At 39.9% G+C, this 22,091-nt stretch overlaps 1 protein-coding gene across 4 annotated transcripts in view; it reads right to left on the bottom strand.

Moving 5' to 3' along the window:
• The window catches only part of PTPN13 (protein tyrosine phosphatase non-receptor type 13), a 125,299-nt gene that overhangs the window by 99,320 nt on the left and 3,888 nt on the right, over positions 1–22,091 (bottom strand). The gene's annotated exons all lie outside the window — the stretch shown is intronic.

The raw sequence follows: 22,091 nt of genomic DNA, 5'->3' as shown, positions 1-22,091 counted from the left end.
AAGAAAGCTGGGTGATACTAACAGAGGACAACAGACTAAGAGCAACCTCTTAAAATGCAGGGAAGAGAAGACATAGTAACGATGAGTTATCTCTGTTAAGGGTAAACTTTGAACTGATTTCAGTGGGCAAGGAAGGGCTAATCTGAGAAGAAAGGGTGAGTGGATCTCAGGAAAGCTGAATAGCATTGGCCTAAAATGACAGAACGCAAAATTAAAAACAAAATGAAGATTTTCCTCTTGCATGCAAACTAGTCTGCTTCCAGCTTCCAAACATGTTCCTGACAGTCCCTGTGTTTTTCAGTCAAATTGACTGGCAAAGAAATGTAGATGCGCTGGCAGAGTTCTCAATGGACTCTTAGGTTCCTGCCGGGGCACCTCCTGGCAATGAGTCCTTTCCCTGTCTCCTCTTCATTCAAGGTAAGCAAGATTTGTTGTGCTGGCATCCTGGTGCCCCATTCCTTTCACTCCTTGTAATAAAAATGGACAGATTGAAGAACATTTAAAACAAAGAATGTTTAAACAGACAAGGTCACTTTCCTTGGGACAGCATTGTAGCAGTATCTTAATATGAAGCCATGCTGACACTGAGCTGGAGATGGGTTCGGGAGGCTTACAAAACACAGCTTTCTTCTGCTCTTGCTCCAGGAGGTGAGAAGTCCAGGTGCAGGCACGATCAGAAGGCATGTCAAAGGGCTCGGTGGTATGAACTCAGCATGAACTGTGAAGGCGTGGATTCCCCATCCATCCAAAAAACACCCAAGATCACAGCCACAGAACAGCCAAAAAGTCGCATTCATGCAACAGAGAGGACAGCACAATGTAGGAAGACAGTGCACAAATTAAAATACTTGTCACTGAAGAAGCATAGACATGAATATTACTTCCAAGTTGCTTGCTCTGGCACAGAATTTACTCACAGACCATACAGAAGTGCAATTTCCAGAGGAAAAGAGTTGCATCATGTGGCGGCAGTTCTGGTTTTTGCTCCAGGACAAGAGAGTAAACTCAGGTGTAAATCATTTGTATCAACAAGCCCTGAGTGCAATTTCTCACCCTCCACGCCATTCAGCCCTAAGCCATGCAGGCAGCCCAGTTCCAAGAAAGAATGCCACTTCAGCCCAAGGCCTCTCCCAGATCTCAAACACTTCCTTCCAAAAGCCTGTTTACCCCATGAGGACCAGCTGCCAGCTCCTCCCTTTACAGCAGACAGCTTGTACACTCCCTGATGAGTGGGATGGGTCGTTCTGTCTCTTCCCGGTCAGGCAAGCTCAGTCATCTCCTCACCCCTACGCTCTGCAGTCCCAACAACCTGATGCACACCACCTGTGGAACACGACATTCCCTCAGTTTGAGGAACGCACAGCAGGAGCAGCTCCTCACACCGAGTAATACTGTCAAAATGACTATTTGCAAGGTATACGCTTACTTCATTTTCCCTACAACTGGCAAAGTTTTCAAAACAACTCGCCATTTTTTCATTATTTATATATGCAGCCCAGAAATTAAGTGCTCAAAATTCTCATCTCCCCCAACCATGAGCTTTTTTCCTTACACATTTCAAATCTGAAATCAAAGGTCTCCAACAGCAACCAAGAATCAGGAGAAGTTTAACAGCCTGTTCTTTCCAGATTTTATTGAACTCCTGACAGCTGAAATATTAAGAAGATACCACTATAACTGTGTTTAATAATGACTATAATATCAGTAATTTTGTCAGAAAGTTCATAACAACTGAAAGTCAAAAGGTTGAACTGCTTCAACTTAACCCTTGCTTGACAACTTTGTGTTTTGGTTTTAGTAACACATATCCTTTGCTTTTTTCCTTATCTTCTGCCATCAGCATTTTCCTCCATTTCTTAAGTTCAGATCCAAAACTGCTTTAACAACATTAGCTAACTAGGATGCCTGCAGTACCTCACACTTATTTGATATCTCATTGGAATACACTGCCAAGAAACATGTAGAGCAGCTGCTCCAGCCCTACACTTTGTACACTTTGTAGGTGTTTTCAGATGTGCTGGAAGCAGTGGAAAAAATATAAAGACATTGTTATAGCATCTGGATAGTCACACAAAATACTATTGCATTTGTTTTAATGCTTTGACAAAATGTTAAACAAAAAGAAGAGATAGCAAGAAGGCTCCATATAAATCCAAATTCTTTACTGTGGTGAAAAAAAACAAACAAACAAAAAAACCCGCTTATTTCTCCAACATAAAATACTGTTAGCTCACTTTATCTGCCCCAAATATAAGCATTGCCTCTTTGCTACGTAAGTATACTTGGGCAAAAAAGTAGCAATTTCCAAAGAGTGGGTTCTCTCTTGGCAGATAAGCAAAGAGCCCTTTCTCAGCCTCTCCACTGTAGATTCAAATGCCTGAAAGTAAAAGAACATTTAACAAGAAAATTCTGTCCAGAAGAACCTCTTAAAATTCACCTTTCTATAGCCATGATCAGCTACCTAAAAAAAAAAAACCAAACCACTGACACTTTCCTTCAGCACTCATGGAGTGTGAAACACTTTCTAAAAGCATAAAATATGCCCAAATTGCAGTGAAACCGAGCTGGAGCTGTACCTGAACAGTTCTGAGTCATAACCATGCCCTGTAATTTCAGAATGCTGGCGTCTATCCTATTTATTTACACTGGCCCACATCTTACACCCCTGAAGATGACCTGGAATGCATCTATCAATTAGTTTATCCTCAATAATACTGTGAACTGAAACTGCCTAAGTGCTAAACCCTGGAGCCAAGTTAGAAAGGCTGCGCTCCAGTCATCTTTGAAACCTTATTTTCAAATATGCACATACTTAGATGCGTGCATGTAAAATGTGGTTTCCTATAGCTGCAGGTCCAATTTGCATAGACTGTCCACAAAATAATGCATTATTTGCAAATATTCAAGTCAACCATGCAATCAGGGTAAATATGCAAGTTAATCAAGTCAACTGTGTTAAAATAATTTTTTAGAATCCCGCTCTCAAGTTAATTACTGCACATTATTCTCATTGATTGTCTTGAAGGGTAAAGGAAATGAACCCTTGTGCCATGACCGCTTTTTGCACTTCTCCTATAGCTATGAAGAAGAGACAAAAATGGAGGAAAGCCCCACAAGATGCAAATCCCACCTACCTCCTCTTTTTTAAACCTCTAAATAGCTGCCAGAAATTGTGTGAATCTAAGTTTCTGCAAACAATCACACTTCTGTGGTGCTTTTCCTTCAAGCAGCTACTTGATAATAGTATTATCTTAGTATAAGCACTATTCCTTCCTTCTTTGTTGTGAAGGGGTCAGCAGAGATTAGTACTACCACCCAAGAATTTTCTCCCCCCAATTGTAGAAGATATTAGCTTCTTCCATTCACATTTTTCTTTCCATGTTCTCTTCTTTTTCTCTCCTGTAGGATAAACTATCAGCAAAACAGTCCCATGCTCCTTGGCCAGTCCTCAAAATCTGTATCTCCTCTTCAAACTGACACCTTGCTGCTTGGGCTCACACCTCCTAAGTAAAGGAACACAAACTAGCTGAAATTCGTGATAAAACACCAGGAACACAAAGACACTGTTAGAAGTACAGGGCACTGATGCCCTCTTTAATGAAGCCATGCAGTGATGCTCTCACACTCACTGTAAGAGATGAGATGATAGTGTTTCCTTCCAAAGCCATAAATCAGTCTTGTACTCCCATGTCTGGAAGACCAAAGAATGTGACATGTTGCGAATCTCAGCTCGCACCCCCAGGGCAAGTGATGTTTATTTTACTGGAGAAGAGCTTGCTTTCTTTCCTGGAAGGTGGAAAGAGATCAGCTTTTGGCATCGGACTGAACTCACAAGGGAAGACAAGCAAGGGTTATTGCTGACTCCACACTCCCTCCCTTTCTTTTCTGTCTCTCTATCACCAGAACCAGATAAACTTGTTTATCTGAGGCATCGTGTAAGTCAAACTAGTAAATCCAGTCCAAAACATATGTAATAATAATGAAAGTCATGTTTTCTAGGTAACTGTAGATTGTTCTTTTATACATCAGGGCAGCTAATGTTTCACATCTGATATTAAAATAGTATTCAGAAGAGTATGTAATTATCACTACAAAGTAAGCTTAATCCACATAAATCGGGGCATGACTCTTGTGTCCCTCTCTTTGTTTAATTGTCAGTGTAAGATCCTTGGGCAACTCCCTTATTTTGCTGTTGATCTGCTTCGCCTCAGAGAAGCACGTCTCCTTGGTGTGTTTCTCATACTTGCAATTTTCCTTTTAATTGCTAAGTAGCAACAGAATACCTGTGACTAATACAAACTTCATAAATGGAAAAGCAGAAATTTGAGGACTGCAAAACAGCTTGGCAATAGTAACACTTTCCAAATAGCAGATCAACCAATAATGCCCTTACTCACACGTAACGGATTAAACCCTTCTAATTACATGAAATAATTACGAGCAAAACACATCTTACTATCGACAACATAACCTCATGATGTAGTGATCTGTTGTCTGTCATATAACTCACAACAGACAAATTCCAGACTCTGCAGCAGTCTTGATGAAGATGCCTTCCTCAACGTCCTTCCACATTGCTTTTTAGTTTTTTTTTTTTTTTCAGCGCACAGTGACAGTAACATTCTTCATTAAGTACAGTGGGGTACTGGACTGTTGCCATGTCTATGCCGGCGACACGCATTGTCATTGTGGCAAGGATAGAGTACACTGAGACTATGAACAGCACCTCCAGCTTTAGCGCAGGAGTGATTCCATTGTCACACGCGAGAGCTACACATTCCTCACATACTATAAAGAGGTCATGACTGAAGTCTGTCCTCGTTCACATGCAGCTCTAAACACAGCTGAATAGGAATGAAAGTTATTATCAGAGGAGCAGAAATAGTAGCGCACACACACGATTTAAATAACATGGAGTCACTAGGAAGCATTCCTCTAAGACAACATGTCGTACTTTCCACCATCTGCAGCATTTTAAAGCTACCTACAAGTAAGACAGTGAGGCTCTGATAGGCAGCAAGTCAGGTAACTAGTGACAATCGTATAGAGTAACTGCTTTTTCATATCACTACCAACATGATTTGCTTTAAAATCAGCTCCCAATGTTTAAGAATAATGATCAGATATTCAACACTGAGACATAAATTGCCACAGACTAGAAACTCAGTGGCTTTCCAAGTAAGTTTCACTGCTTTAACAGGTACAAATTAAGCCAGTTTTGCTCAGTAGATAACTTGTCTAATGGACAAACTTAGTCTGGTGTGAGCTTTTGAATGCTTAACTTTAAGGTCTCTCCTGTTGTAATGAAGTGATACCAATTTTACTACATTACATAAACTCTCTAGTACTGAAGAGTTCAGATCCTCTTAGATATTAATCCTTCCAATCTCAGTAAGAGAGAATGGTACCTTGCTTTATAAATACCATTCTCAGCATGACAGCCCCTTGCATCAAGGTAATAACCAGCATAAATGAAGGCAGTACAACTGGATCAGCAAGAAACAAATCACAACACACCAAAAGTAAGAGTCCTCGAATTTCCTGAATGCAGCATTAGAAAGTCAACTTCAGGAAACTTTACAGGTCTGTTTGGGATTTTTTTTCATTTATTCAGAAATTTGCTGACTTTCAGGTAAGTGTAGAAATATCATTATGATATCATGCTGAAATACTGGGAAAAAATTTAATAGCTGCCATATTTAGTAACAAATCGTTAGGTTTGTAGTATATTTGTAAATCACTGTTAAAGTCAACATATTCTTAACAAGTATAAAGACTGATCCCCACAATATGTTGTTTCAAAATCAGATTTTAATCCTACGTATTCACATCCAACCCTTCAACAAATGGCTTTTACTGTTGTTAGGGTGGATGAACTGCAGGATTCACTGTTTTTCAGTTTTCTTCCTCCTGTGGGGAAGGGTGGATGTGAGCAAAAAATATTTGTCAGACATTTTTGAAAAAGAAATTAGCAGAAGAGATACTTGACTATGGCACCCAGATAGTTTCCTACTTAGTTAGAACAATCTCCTGTACAGTACTGATATGAGAAATGTACTGATTTCAGAAGCAATTCTGTTGTGTTTTCAATTTGAAAACAGCACCCTTGCATAGTCAGGACAAGGAAGCGATTTAGCAGCAGGAAGCACAACTTGTGTTCTCAACCACAAGAAAACTCTGGCATCCAGGGGACAGTTCATACTAAGAGCTACTCCGCATGTCCTGCATGGGAAGGAAATAAAAAGCAACAACTGAAGAAAAAATAGCCATGTAACAGAAGAAGTTTGAAAATGACATCTAACTGCATCTGATTTCTCTAGCACAGCTTTACCTTAGGTGTACACAAGCAAAGCAGTTGCACTACTACAACACAAGGACTTTTTAAGTACATCTTTAGTTCAATATGAGAGCTAACAAACTCCCAGTGGATGTGGATGCCCCCACCTTCCAATAACAAAACCGCACTTCTACTTCTTTTTTTTTCCTATGAAAATGAAAAAAACACAACAATTTAAAAGTTGCCACCTAACAAATGTTGTCTTCAACTAATTAGTTGCTACAAATCACAGTATCACAGTATGTTTGGGATTGGAAGGGACCTCAAAAGATCATCTAGTCCAATCCCCCTGCTGGAGCAGGAACGCCTAGGTGAGGTCGCACAGGAATGTGTCCAGGCGGGCTTTGAATGTCTCCAGGGAAGGAGACTCCACAACCTCCCTGGGCAGCCTGTTCCAGTGCTCTGTTACCCTCACTGAGAAGAAGTTCTTTCTCAAATTTAAGTGGAACCTCCTGTGTTCCAGCTTGATCCCATTGCCCCTTGTCCTATCATTGTTTGCCACTGAGAAGAGCCTGACTCCATCCTCATGGCACTCACCCTTTATATATTTATAAACATTAATAAGGTCACCCCTCAGTCTCCTCTTCTCCAAACTAAAGAGCCCCAGCTCCCTCAGCCTTTCTTCATAAGGGAGATGCTCCACTCCCTTAATCATCTTTGTTGCCCTACGCTGGACCCTCTCCAGCAGTTCCCTGTCCTTCTTGAACTGAGGGGCCCAGAACTGGACACAATATTCCAGATGGGGTCTCACCAGGGCGGAGTAGAGGGGAAGGAGGACCTCTCTCGATCTACTGACCACCCCACTTGTAATACACCCAAGGATGCCATTAGCCTTCCTGGCCACAAGGGCACAGTGCTGGCTCATGGTCATCCTGTTGTCCACCAGGACCCCCAGGTCCCTTTCCCCTACACTGCTCTCTAATAGGTCATGCCCCAACCTATACTGGAACTTGGGATTGTTCCTGCCCAGATGCAGGACTCTACACTTTCCCTTGTTAAATTCCATCAGATTATCCCCCGCCCAACTCTCCAGCCTGTCCAAGTCCCGCTGGATGGCGGCACAGCCTTCTGGCGTGTCAGCCACTCCTCCCAGCTTAGTGTCATCAGCAAACTTGCTGATAGTACACTCAATTCCCTCGTCTAAATCGTTAATGAATATATTGAATAATATTGGCCCCAGTACTGACCCCTGAAGCACTCCACTAGATACTGGCCTCCAACTGGACTCCACACCATTGACCACCACTCTCTGGCTTCTCTCTTTAAGCCAGTTTGCAACCCACCTCACTACTCTATTGTCTAGACCACACCTCCTCAATTTAGCTGTGAGGATGCTGTGAGAGACTGTGTCAAAGGCTTTACTGAAGTCAAGGTAGACCACATCCACCACTCTGCCATCATCCATCCACCTTGTTACATTCTCATAAAAGGCTATGAGGTTGGTCAAGCATGACTTACCCTTGGTAAAGCCATGCTGACTGCCCCTAATAACCCTCTTATACCTGATGTGCCTTGAGATGGCACCAAGGATAAGCTGTTCCATTACTTTCCCAGGGACAGAGGTGAGGCTGACCAGCCTATAATTACCCGGGTCCTCCTTCTTGCCCTTTTTGAAGACTGGAGTGACATTTGCTTTCCTCCAATCCTCGGGCACCTCTCCCATTTCCCAAGACTTGGCAAAAATGATGGAGATCGGTCTAGCAATGACTTCAGCCAGCTCCCTCGGCACCCATGGATGCATCCCATCTGGACCCATGGATTTATGGATGTCCAGACTATTTAATTGTTCCCTAACCCAGTCCTCATCGACTAAAGCAAACTCCTCCATTAACCTGGCTTCATCCAGGGTCTCAGGGGTACAGGGTTCCCCAGGACAGCCTCCAGTGGAGTAGACAGAGACAAAGAAGGCATTCAGCAATTCTGCCTTCTCTGTGTCTTCTGCCACCAGGGCACCCACCTCATTCATCAGTGGGCCTACACTGCCTCTGGTATTAGTTTTATCTGCAAATGATCCAACGACTTTCTCCTCCGATGGCCTAAGTCAATCTCCATTCTCAATCACATTGTTTCTGCTCTCTCTCTTTATGAAAAAGGCTGATGAGAGTCCAAACAATTATGGATTAAGATGGATCAACTCCCAAGTAACACCACTCTCCTTGGTCATGACTAAATGACATTTTAGTTTATGGTAGCTTTCAGGAACAATTCTGAAGCAGCCTTAGAACTGGGGGAAGAAGTGATCACGTTCTCAAACTTCAGGATGTCTGAGAGCAATATCGATCTGGAGGGTCCACCTTGTACTCTTTGGTACTCAAGACAGTAATATTCCCAGCTCCTTGGAAATTTAGACTTCTTTAAGTGACTGTACATGCTCTACAACACAGGTGACACCACAGAACCCCAGGACTTGCAGCAGGCGAAAACCAAACAAAAAACCCACACATAGAGATGTGTGCTGCCGGCCCAGACAGTGATGATTTTTTGGTTCACCTCTCGGGAGAAAAAAAAAAAGGAGATATGGCATAAGGAACAGAACATTACAAGGTCTGCAGCTAGACGACACCACGGATATCTTATCTGTGAACTCACCTGTCTGGGAATAAAGCTATTACTCACACAAGAGATGACTAATTCTTATTGTGAAAGTCTTAATTTCTACCCTGAAAAACAGACAAGACAGAACATAGTCCTACATTTCAGCTGTCAAGAATTGTATACACAAGAAGAGCTGTGTCTTTAGGACCAAGGCATAAGCTGAGAGATCCTTGCTCTACCTATCTGTAAGTTGAACAAAACACTGACACAAACACAGTAGCAAATATCAGGTGTTCTTCAAAGAGCATTGGACTTCCTTTACTCTCCTGTAGTAGCAAAAAAAGCAATTTTGCTTTCAAAGTTCCTGTCTCTAATCACACATGGTAGTACAAGGCATGAGATTTAAACTTCTTATATGACCAAAACTACAGTTAAAAAGCTATATGATATATTATCCTCCTGCATGGTATGAAAATCTGTACAAAGATTTATTCTAAAGAAACACTAAGCAGAGGGAATCAGTAACTAACTTTACAAAGCAACTTCATACATCACCAAGTGAGAAAAATAAAGATATCTGACGATACTTCATTCTCATAGTGAGAGTCGGTCAGGAAACACGTACATTCCAAGGGAACAGCAGAGATGTGAACTGGCAGCTGGCTGGATCTGACCTGTCCACGGAATAGCTGTTCCTAGATACAGCAATTAGGAAGACAACAGATAAGCTGCTGCTTCATGACATTCTCCTCAAATGAAGGCAGGCTGATCCTAAGGAAATGAGAAGCATTGGCAAGTGTTACACACTACACTCTCTAAAATTTACATCAACCTTCAGGAAGGATGTGTTTTTTATAATGCACACTCATGTGACAGAGACAGTGTGCATTTTCATACATATATGTGCATACACAGGTATGATGATACCATCTATCTAGATAAAATGTATATGTGCATTTGTATACTTCATATATCCACACGTGTATACTTCATACAGACCAAATAATTCACTTTTACGTTTCTGCTTCAAGACAAGAGAAAAATCCTGAAGGACAAACAGACTTGTAAAGAGGCAGGAACACTGATCTATTTTGAGAAGTGAACACCAACAACCTGAAAGTCTTATTAGAGGGTCTCTAAAACCTATTAAAGGTTTTGGCTAAGGCAGCTTTAAAGTAAGATTCTGCAAGCATTTGTAAAAACAGATTTGATACCAGCAGATGGGCTACAACTGCAGGAGCAGACCTCCTTCTGTCAAGAAACCAGTTCTACGTCCTACACACATGGTACTGCAAGTGTGCACTGAAAAGTCTTAAAGGGTAGGACGATTTCCAGAGAAGCATTTCAATGGCATTTATCAGCTGTGTATAAATCTGTCCTCGTAAGAGACTTCACAGCAAGTTCTTTTCTCCATAAGCAACTAACTTTCCAGACAACAAGTAGTCTATTGAACTGCTGTTTCTTGAAAGCACTTAGCTGCTGTTAAAGCGATATAAAAGACATTTCCCCTTCCTGAAGGGATGCTGAGCTGAGGAGCAGACAGCTGGAAATTCATTATCGTTGTCCATGAACAGCATACATCTCAGTTTTTCACTCAGTAACAGAGAATCTGCCAATGTAACACAATTAAGTGAGCTACCAATAAGGTCCAGAAATCAACTATATTAAACAATATTTGGTGAAACCAATAACAAACCAAAACCACATTGGGTAATACAGAAGATAATTGAGCTCTGAGTTAGATGCACACAATGCAATCATGGAGATTCCTTCTGCCCAACAGCTGCTCCTCCTACGTGCAGAACCCATGACAACTAGGGTGTTCGTTTGTCCTTGCAACTTGCAGATCCCTTCCTTCTGCACTTCTGTCCATACTTACACACAGAAATTAAGACTAAATTGTATATATTCTCGGCACACACACTCCCACACTAGTAACCAGTTTGAAGGGCACACATAAAAATCCAAGAGAGAGCAGAAAATAGGCAGTGTGCACTTTCATGCTGTGAAACAGACCCATTGCCCAGAATAAGGAAGACAAGCTTTATAGGAAGGCCATCATTCCCTACTGGTTCATTATAGGATTTCCCAAAGTTCTCAATCACCTGCTGCTGGTGTTTCCAAACTCCAGTATCTCCCAAGTTGCCTCAGTTCTCTGTTAACGCTACCCTTAGCAGAATTTCTAAGCACACTACTTGCCACTATCTTGCAGGTATTGAATAAATATTGGTTTTTTTGAAGGCAGACTTTCTTGATCCAGCTATCCATAGTTGATCCATTTCCTGCAATTGATAACATACATCAAGACTTCCCTGCTGTTTGCCCATCTGCTCCACTCAACTCTGTGGATGCAGAATAGACCAAGTATTAAGAACAGTCCACCCCATGTGACACTTATTTTGCAGCATATCTTAAAGATATTTCTCAGTTGAAAGAGTCAACACAAAACATGAAGTTTTTTGTTCACAGATACCTGCTTTTTAAATGAGCTCTTTATGGAAGCCAAAACCTTCCCGAGCAGCTTATACCACCTAGTTTAAACCCTTCAATTACAAGGTTTTAGCTCCAGATTAATTAGCAGAAAAAGCTACTTGAAGACTTGGAATGTCTATGGTTAGGAAATCACCATCTTGCTCCAAAATATGAGTTGACACAGCACATATGGCTTTGTACCAACATTAAATAAGTTAATCAGAACCTGATTGGTTAAGTAGAGTCCTTCAGCCTGTCACACTGCTCACTGCGCTCCATAAAAATATATAATTATACACTGCATGATTCAGTATGTTTACAACTTAACAATTGTTAAATTGACTATACTGCCCCTTGAACAAATTTCTAACACACACCCAATTTATGATTCATCTTAAATTCAGAGGCTATGCATAATTTATCCAGTCCTACTGCAATGATATTCTCCACGTCTTAACTGCCCTGAAAGGTGATGTGACTATTAGACCATCTCCATTTAGATGGGAAAACATGCCATTTCTCTTTCATAAGAGATTTATCTACTTGTTGTTTTTGCCCAGCTTCAAAGCCTTGGCAGCTTCTCTGACCCAAGAAATAGCATTGTATTTGGAGTGTAAAAAGGACCCTCACTATAAATAACATAAGCATAAATAACATTTTATAGCAATGTGAAAAAGCTGCAAGGGTGATTTATAGAACTCTTAACAAGAGCTTCCACACAAAACAAACTGTTTGATCTATAGGAAAGACAGAGAGTAAAGACACAGAGATATCTCACAGTTTCGCAGATTTGATTCGGCTTCACACACTAGAATGGACAAAGACTCCATCTTATCATTATCTGCACTCGTAATATTTTGGTACTTGGAGAGATTACAGGACTGAACAAGCAACAGAAGATGGCACTGCCAAAAAAACAGGAAAAACAAGATAGCACCATGACACAACGCCAAGCCTGCTGTCACCAAAAAACAAGAGTGCAGGGAAGTTTTGCTTTGTCTGGATGATAAATACATTCATGTTAGTAGAGTTAGAGGACAAAGAACCATATTACACCCTTGGCTGAGTAACAAGGACAAACTAGCAGAAACTTTTCCTCTGCGGTCCTAGAAATTGTGAGAGGAAAGCGAGTCACAGCATCATCTTTCTTTTCTTGTGAGAACATTCCGATGAACAATAACAGAGAGCTAGTCAGACTGAGGACATGGGCAGATAATGCCCATGTACAAATTATACTGGCTGTATTGGAACAGAACCAAGCAGAAGGTTGTATCAACCTCTGAACCCACTGCCCTGGTGAAGGGTTAAGTGAAAGGAGAACAGAAGGATCACATAACAGCATCTGAATCTTTTATTGATGCAGCTGGACCACAGGGAGTTAGACCAGTTGAAGAATGTGTCACATTTGCCACCTTCTCCATCAATTTGGTAATTCCATGTACAGCAGCTTAACCCCATAACCCTTATTCCATGGAGACCCAAGAAAACACCAACTAGAACAACCAAAAATAAAGAGAAACACCAACCAAGGCAAAAAAAATATTTCCTTCCTCTAAGACATAAGAGCTCAAGTGTTATATGACATACCAACTTTCATCCCTTCCATGCATGGCTAGAACTTTCACCACAATCCAATTATTCTTTCAGTCTTCAATACAGTATTTCAGTTTGAGTCTTGCAAACTTAAAGACTTCAAAAATGGGTATGTTATGAAAAATATTACATGCAATTTCAGTATAAAAGTGGCACAAATTTCTAATATAAAGTGGTGCCTTCAGGAACAAATTTTGAAATTCTTTGTGAGAAAAAAGATGGGCTGAAGCTCTTCAGCTCCTATTCCCATCTTTCATTGCTGAATAAACACTTTGGAAAAGAAGTGAAAGATTTCTGGTACAGCATGTAAAAAATTAATAAATTCATTATTTTAAAAAGTACTTGGGCAGCAGATTCAAAACACATTTCAAAACTTTAGAATGTTTTGCCAATAGTAAATTTTCAATTTTTGTCTCACTACTTTGCTTACAAAATACTGAATTTGCATGAGAGTTTTTCAAACCGGATCAGTTGCATCAGTTTCCCTCAAGCTGCACAAACTTATCTGAGAAAGTGCAGTACTAGATAATCGGTGAGAAGCATCAACAGTTTTCCAGTTGGAGAAATACCCAATTTGATATTAATGAAAGGAGGCGAGGAGTAAAAAAAAAAAAAAAAAAACACACCAGAGAGAGAGAAAACAAACAAACAAGGAGGGAGGGAACAAAATCTGACAATCTTGAGATTTAAATCTCTAAGACAGGAGAATGTAATATCTTCTCAGTCCATAGCAGGAAGAAGAACCCATAGATTGCTCACTGTGTAGAAGCCAGACCAAGACTTCATCAGACAGCAGAGAGAGAAGGACAGAAAACAAGTATGCTTACATGAAAGCGTGCCTGTACTGTTTTAGCCAAGGAAGAAAGGCCCAACTTACAAACTAGCAGTTGGAGGTATCAGCAACTTTCACATTAAAAAAAACATTTTTAAAAAAACAAAACATCATTATAGGTGCCAAGTCTTGCTGGCAAACCTAAGGCACCCCACGGACCATTCCTAATCAATTACAGAAGAAAAGTACTTTTTCTTCAAATAACTGTTCTGAATATTTTTGTGATATGGTTTACACTACTGGTCATTTTTCATTCACTTACCTAGAAGCTGAATATTACCCTAGTCATTTAGGGGGAATAAATGCAGTATTGTTTAATGTCTACAACAACGACACAGACAGTGGGATTGAGTGCACCCTCAGCAAGGTTGTGGAACCTGGACAAGCTCAAGAAGTGGGCCCATGTGAACCACATGAGGTTCAACAAGGCCAAGTGCAAGGTCAGGCACGTGGGTGGGGGCAACTCCGGTGTCAATCCAGGCTGGGGGATGAAGGGGTTGAGAGCAGCCCTGTGGAGAAGGAGTTGGGAGTACTGGGGGATGAAAGATTGGACACGAGCTGGCAACGTGCGTTTGTAGCCCAGAAGGCAAACCTGGACTGCACAAAAGGATCGTGGCCAGCAGCTTGAGGTGATTCTGCCCCTCTGCTCCACTCTGGTGAGACCTTACCTGGAGTCCTGTGTCCAGCTCCAGAGCCCTCAGCACAGGAAAGAGGAGAGGGTTAAGAGGAGGCTATAAAAATGATCAGAGGGCTAGAACAGCTCTGCTGTGAGGGCAGGCTGACAGAGTTTGGGGTATTCAGCCTGGAGAAGAGAAGGCTCCAGGGAGACCTTATTGCAGCCTTTCAGTACTTAAAAGGGTCCTATAAGAAAGATGGGGACAGACCTTTTAGCAGTGTCTGTACTGACAGGACAAGGGGTGATGGTTTTAAACTAACAGAGGGCATATTCAGGCTGGACACAAGGAAGAAATTTTTTTACACTGAGGGTGGTAAAACACTGGCCCAGGTTGCCCAGAGAGGTGGTGGATGCCCCATCCCTGAAACATCCCAGGCCAGGCTGGACAAGGCTCTGAACAACCTGATCTGGTTGAAGATGTCCCTGCTCACGGCAGGGGGTTGGACTAGATGAGCTTTGAAGGTTCCTTCCAACCCAAACTATTCTATGATTTTGTGATTTTAAAAGGTGCAGATTTACAGATTAAAATTTTGAGTTTTGGCAGAAAAACTAACTGAAGAGCGCTGTCACTAATCTAGGCTTTGCCTTTTATCATGCTGATGAGCAACCTCTCAAATTTTTCACTGATCTTCTTCCACAATAATCAGACTTCTGTAAAAGTAGGAAACCCAAATTTTCCCTACTCAGAAGTCACAATTTACAGCTGTTCTGTATCAAAGAGCCTACTGCTCACTAATCAGAGCTTTTGTCACGCAGAAAAATCTCAGCTCCACACCATAAGAAAAAAAATTATCTGAAAACAGTTTAAAGACAGTACACCTTGAGGTTCCAGAATTATAATAAAAAGCAACTGTTTTTATTAGATGTATATTACGTCTTGGCAAAAAAGTCACATTGTTTTTGTTTGGTTTGTTTTGGGTTTTTGTTTGGTTTTGGTTCCCTTTTTTTTTCTTTTTAATTGGCTTTTATAGCCTATCATTGAAAATACATCATAAGCCTTGAAATGTATGTTGTCTACATAAAAAGTAAACATATAAATTATTAAAGTCTACACAGGCAATATTTTCTCTTCTACTTCTCCAAAACCACTGAAGAGGGAAGCAGAACAAACAGATTTTGCATCATCATCAGACTTCCCAAGTTGCAGTTCACATTATGGTGAAAAGTTAAATTCTATGATCTTCAGTTCTTTAATATTCTCAAAGCAAAGGCCATGGGCGGGACAGATTCTATGAGAATTAATGCATATATCAAAGAGTTCAGTTAAAGTCAAGCACAAAAATATTTTCTACAACATTGCAAACTATATTCTGCACTGTCCAAGCATCAGGGAAATTTCCACATACCACATTAAATGCAACCTGCTGATTTTATTCTGCTCTTTAATACCCAGTACAGAAAGACACAAATTCCATCAGTGTCTGACAATATCTCAAAAGTAAAGGATTTGTGTTGAAAAATACTGTTTTTGACTATTCTATGCTTATTTCAGCATCAGAGGCCAAAGAGCACACATGGCAAAACAGACACTAGTACCAGAGAACAAGAATCTGATATTGAGGCAAGGAAGAACAAAAAGAATGCCTTTCATGATTGCAGAATGGTCTTCAGTTCTTAAGTTTTTCATGTTTTGCAGCTGGAAAATAAAACTATTTACATCTCTACAAGTTGGTTTGGTTTGGTTTTTTTGTGCTTTTCATGCGATATCATTTAAAAATGCAATTACTTAGAGAATCTCTTTTATTATTTCATCTAGAAGTATATTTTCACAACTAATATGGCAACAGAAACTTTGTGACATCACCAAGGTGTTCCTGTCTTTTTGTCCTCTCTTCTTGAGCAACTATTTTTACTCTAGATTTGTATGCATGACCATCAACTCCCTTGATTACTTGGCTATCCATCATTTAATCCCTCCATAAGAGGTCTGAAGAAAAGGCAATAAGGATTTCATGGAAGAAGGTATGAAAAAACAAGCGAGGAACTGCAGCTTGAACCAGACAGCTCAAGATCTCAAGCCAGGTGGAAACTCCTGTCTTTCAGATACAGTGAAAGTGCCACCAACATGCTCCCGTTGCACAGAATTTCATGAACAGCATGGCAGCTCCTGGTGTCTGGATTCCTTTGATTCCTAGGGTTCTTCTCAAAACATCAAGACAGCCCACAAGGACACACACAAGCTTCAAAGGCAGATCATCGAAGACTTCGTATAAGCTTTTTTTTTTTTAAAGCAAAAAAAAGTTAAGGAAGTTTTTGGTTTGGAGGAGCCTCCTATTTCTTTTGGTGTCTAGAAGCCGAAGCAACGTTCAATACAAGAATTGCTACACTGGATCAGACCATCCCTCCCATCACCCTTCCCTGGCAATTCACCAGTTCATTGAGTTCCTCAGCTCAAGGTTCAATCTGCACAGCAAAGTCTGTCACTAATGGTTTCTGTTCTGGTAATTTGTCCAATCCCTTTCTGAAGGCATTTACACTTTTTCTCCACATGATGTTTTAGTTCAGTCACATAGCTGTAATCAAGCAGTTTGCAAAGACTATTTTTTGTTTCCTGTGAGGACAGTAATTTATCTTCTCAAAGCTCACTAGAGAAGAACATGTTAAGGGTCCTGAAGGATCCCACAGTCACTTTTTATCATGTTTGCAGGCACCAAAAATAACACAAAACCTTTTCTTCCACCAACCTTTGCTGTGTGCACCACCACCACAGCAACTGACAAATCAAAACCATCTTCCAGCAAAGAAAATATCTTCTATTGTGAAGACAATGCATGCAAATAAAATTACAAAATTATAATTAAAACCTTTTTAGGGTTTTCCTTTGTATTTTATAACAAAAGAACAAAAAGTAGGCTTAAGCTTTTCTTTCCTTACATACTGTATTTCTCAGATTCATAGAGGACAGAACTGTACCAGGAAGCAACGTAAGAGGGAGAAAACTGTTCTTGTTGGAACTGTCTGCCAACAGATTTAAGCAAACATTAGTGCTAATGTGATAAAACGACAGTATGAAAAACTACTGAAAACAAACACAAAAAACCCAGTTATTTTTTACAACATATCACACTCTCCCGAAACACCAGTGTCTTGCAACAATCATGTGAGCACACACATTGTAATTTGCTATAGAGGAGTTCTGCAAAGCTGTTTCAGTAATTTGGTTCCACTCGTTGGCCCATGCACTTAAAGCTCCAGGCTGATCTGTCTGCTCCACACATGTGATAACCCAACTGCAAAGTCACTCAATAAATGAGTATATATAGCTGACGAAACAAACTCTCATCACTGCCAGCTTCATAATCAGATAACCTCTAAAGTCTTTATTACGGTCATTCAAGGGATTGCAGTGACAGGGCACACAGAAAAATTAAGCTGTTAAAAATTTAAGGTTCTTGGGAATTAACTTGCTTTGCTAAGCATGTACGTTCACCAGATAAATGGCATCACAAGAAACCTCTTTTAGGAAACAGAGGTCTAATGTTGTAGGGTTTCCTCAAAAAGTTAGTGCCTGGACACCTTTCTGTGTAACCTCATCTAGGTGTTCCTGCTCCAGCAGGGGGATTGGGCTGGATGACCTTTCGAGGTCCCTAACATTCTGTGATTCTATTGCATGCAATTCTCAGTAAACAGATCACAGAATCAACTGGGTTGCAAAAGACCTCAGAGATCATCAAGTCCAACCCTTGATCCAACTCCATTATAGCAGACTTCTCTGTCAAACTTCTGATATTTTGGAGTTTGAACAACCTTACAACTAAAAAGGGAAAAGAACCAACAGTTCTTTAAAAAAAAAGAGAAAGAGAGAAAAAAGAAAATCAACCAACCACAGCACACACCAAATAATGATTAAACCTTGAAGGCCTTAAACACAACCACTAAGCTGGGAGACCCAAAAGTGCCTGCAGTTCCGAAGGTCTGAAATGTCATCCCAGCCTTTAACAGGGAGAAACCTCAACTCACAGAAGCCTCCACCACCAGCACATGAGGTGACAGGGACCTTCTGGTAAGGCCCATAAACCTGGACTAGAGAGAACTGAAGGTACCATAGCACATCATGAATGAGGTCACCCTTTATTGCCCCCCACTTTGTTTCTCCACCTTGCTTTTTTAAACTCAGTGCACTGCCAAAAAATATTGGTTTTCTCACACTGTTTTCTCAAACTAGGCCTTCTAGATCAAAGTCTTCCAGGTCCTGTACAGGTATATTCTAGCTAGCTTGTTAAATTTCTTCCTTTTTCAGATACAAGCCATTTAAAATTTCACAATTGTTATTTCTATCAGAGAACACTATTTTCTTAATCTAGAGACATACAGATATATACTGCATTGTCTATTGTAATGTTACATATCAATAAGGATGTCAACCATGTTCGTATTCCACTTGCATCCTGCTCAAATTTCCAGTGAAGTGAGCAGTGCTCTTCAGGGTCTATCAGTTCAGATGCCTAACACCAACATGCACAAACATCAAAGTTACTTTTTATGGAGAAATATCATTAAAATCTTAATTTTCCCTAGATAGCAGTAACATTTTTTTTTAATATTTCAGTGGATTAACTAGACATGATATCATTTTTTGCTGCTACTGCATGTACAGATTTCTCACACTAATCAATGAACTGACTTTTTCTGCAAGTGTTTGTGAAGCTATCCTTCAAATCATTAAAAGAAGTTCCCTCAAGTGCAGGGCACTGGTCTAAGGAACAAAGACAAGATGACTGAAGATATACGAAAACTCAAAAAGACAGTCTATAAAGGCTGGACAAGATCTCTTTCCTCCTAAGAATCTGAGATGATGAATCCTTTACTGAAAAGTGCAAAGGGAGCTTATTGACAAATAAATCTGTAATACATACATATAGGCAGTATTCCCTCATTTCCTAGAAGTCAAACTCATGTGAAACAGTCTAATTTTGAGACTTACTAAAGATGAAAGCAAACTTGCTTCAGAACAACAAACGAAAAATGCATCTCAGTCATTGAAAAACATTTAAAGTGTTCTAAGGCACTTGAAAGAAATAACCTTAACAAAACCTCTGAAAGACAGAGCAGTATTTATCACCTGTTGAAACAACCATTCAAGGAAGTTACATATATTTGCTTGCCTGGGATTCAAACTTCCAATTATTTAATTGAAGGCAAATACACCTCTGCACTGGCTTGGGAAAAACGAGCTATTGTCTCACTGATCATAATCTTCATAATCTTCCACTTACTGATTTTACAGTAAAGATACTAAAAGGTAAAAATGCCCAGTCCCTTTCTCTCTCTGCTGAAACACTAAATTATACCAAGAAAGAAATGGATAAAATCAGTAACAATATATTATTGCACTTGTCAAATTGTGACAAGAGAAGAATCAGCAGGATTTTTTACACTACTGATATCCTGACGAGCAAGTTAGATAGAAAATTTATATACTGCTTAACTATCTACATATGACATCGATAAAAATCTAAATACTCATTTTTTTCATGCCTTAAGGCAATATGCCAATCTAAAACTTCCATCATTTAAACCAAGCATGACGTTGATAGGAAGTGCGACTATTTCTAACGGTATAAGTTTCAAGCTTTAATTTAGCCCCCTCTTTAGCCCACTTAATCTTTTAAAATTGCAATATATAGAAGTGGCCAGCAGCAAAACTCAACAGCTCCATCAAGAAAGCTGGAACACACTTAATGCCAAATAAAATTGCTTTTAAGTTTGAAATGTTGTAGTTGCGATTTCAACAGCAACATCCTAGAGGGTCTCTGAAAACCTGCTGTGCAGCAGATGTGGCTTTAGGAGTCAAGTCCCATCACCTTTCCCCAATGATCCTAAGAAAGCCACAAAACCTCCAGAGTCACAGGTTTATCGGATTTTTTTTTAATGCCCTTGAACCCACTCATGTCTATATGAAAACCTGAAAATACAATAGCCAATCTGCACATACTATTGAAATGCTAAAGAGATGAATATTAAAAAGGGAAAAATCCTCATGTGTGACGTAAAATTAATCACTGGGAACCAACTCCCCTGCACAAACTAGGAGCTGAAAATGAGAGCATCTATAACCCTTGAGATAATGAGATAAGCCATGTTCTGTCTGTACTCAGTAATAACTTAGAAAGCCTTTGCACTCAGATCCTTGCGTTTTTTTTTTTTTATTTTCTGTAACAGGTCTTGAGGGCCTGCCTACTACCCAAGTACAACATCAGCTACTCCATGAATAAAAATAAAGGCACACTAAAAAATGGGCAAAGACTCAGAGAAGCTTACACATCCAAGCATGCAACTTTACTGTAAATATTATTTTCATTAACAAGTCTTTATGCCTTTTGATGTCGATTCTGAAATAACATCGAAGTCAACAGAGAACATAAAAATTCCTATAACATAATAGCTTAGCATAACTATGGTATTGCAATGAACTAGTATAATTAGTTTTATACAGCACACAGCGGTGGTGCTAAGATTCCAATGTACAAGGACATCCTGGAACTTATGAGGAAGACAACTGTCATCTGGCTGTTACAGAACATCAGCTGCACCTACATAAGACCTCATCGATATATAGATGTGGTCAAAACAGCTTTTACAGCTGTTATGATACTGGATACGAAACACAGGAGAACCTGGAATTTCCACTGAGTTATCCAGTAAGAGTCTCACATTCATTATGATGAAAAGTACATTCTACCTTCCAAACATGAGAAATTTGTATGATCTAACAGCTTCCCCGCCCTCAACGAATTACAGAGTAACAAACAAAACTGGATTTCGTTGGAAGGTCTGATGGGAAACAACCTGTGTTTAAGTTCTCTTACTTGGGAAAGAGAGTTAAATAGGAGTGTTTGCTATTAAATTCAGCATCCATTTCAAGCATACAGCACAAATATAAATCACCTGCAACAGCATCATTCAAGAAGTCACCCAAGTAGCTTTCAGCTCAAGATTTGTTTTTTCTAAATAAACCAGACTTCAGATATGCCACTTCTCAGGTACCTCTCTTCATGTGTGCCTGAAACTAAGTACCTATACTACGTACAAATACTCAGAGAATATGTCAACACCATATTGAGACCATTTTCAGATTCACTTTCCAAAAGTTCAGCAAGCTCTATAGGATGTTCCCTCCCATATCTCTCCCACAGATACAAGTAAATGTTCTTTAGTAAGACAATTTTCAAGAAACAAACAAACAAAATTATTCATCCAGAGGTGGGAGAAGACCCTCCTCCCCAGAAAACCGTGTCCTTCCTCTAACAAAGTAGAAGCATACAAAAAATTGAAAGTCTTTTCACCTCAGAGTCTATTGAAAAAAGTGATAGGTGTTTTTTGACAGCCATTGGATTCATTAATGAAGAGGTTTGTGTTCAATTCTGAACTTCATCACTTAAATTTTCATTGTTTTTAGGTCAGTCAATTCTTCTAGCTATGAAAAGGGAGATAAAGCTTCCTTCTCTTTTCTAAGTGCCCTATCTCATCTAATTTAACAACAGACTGTTGGAAGCAGGAACAATGAGCTGACACAATACCTAGGCCTAAATCTGACATTACACCATCATCTACAAATCCTTAACACCACTCAACATCCTGCAAAACTACAGTATTCTCTACAAATACCAACAATCAAAAATCAGCAGTTTTAATACTAGATCTCC

The sequence above is a fragment of the Patagioenas fasciata genome, chromosome 4 (assembly GCF_037038585.1).
Source record: "Patagioenas fasciata isolate bPatFas1 chromosome 4, bPatFas1.hap1, whole genome shotgun sequence".
Classification (NCBI taxonomy): domain Eukaryota; kingdom Metazoa; phylum Chordata; class Aves; order Columbiformes; family Columbidae; genus Patagioenas; species Patagioenas fasciata.
Note: the sequence above shows the minus strand (reverse complement) of the source record. Positions and strands in the feature narration are given on the sequence as shown.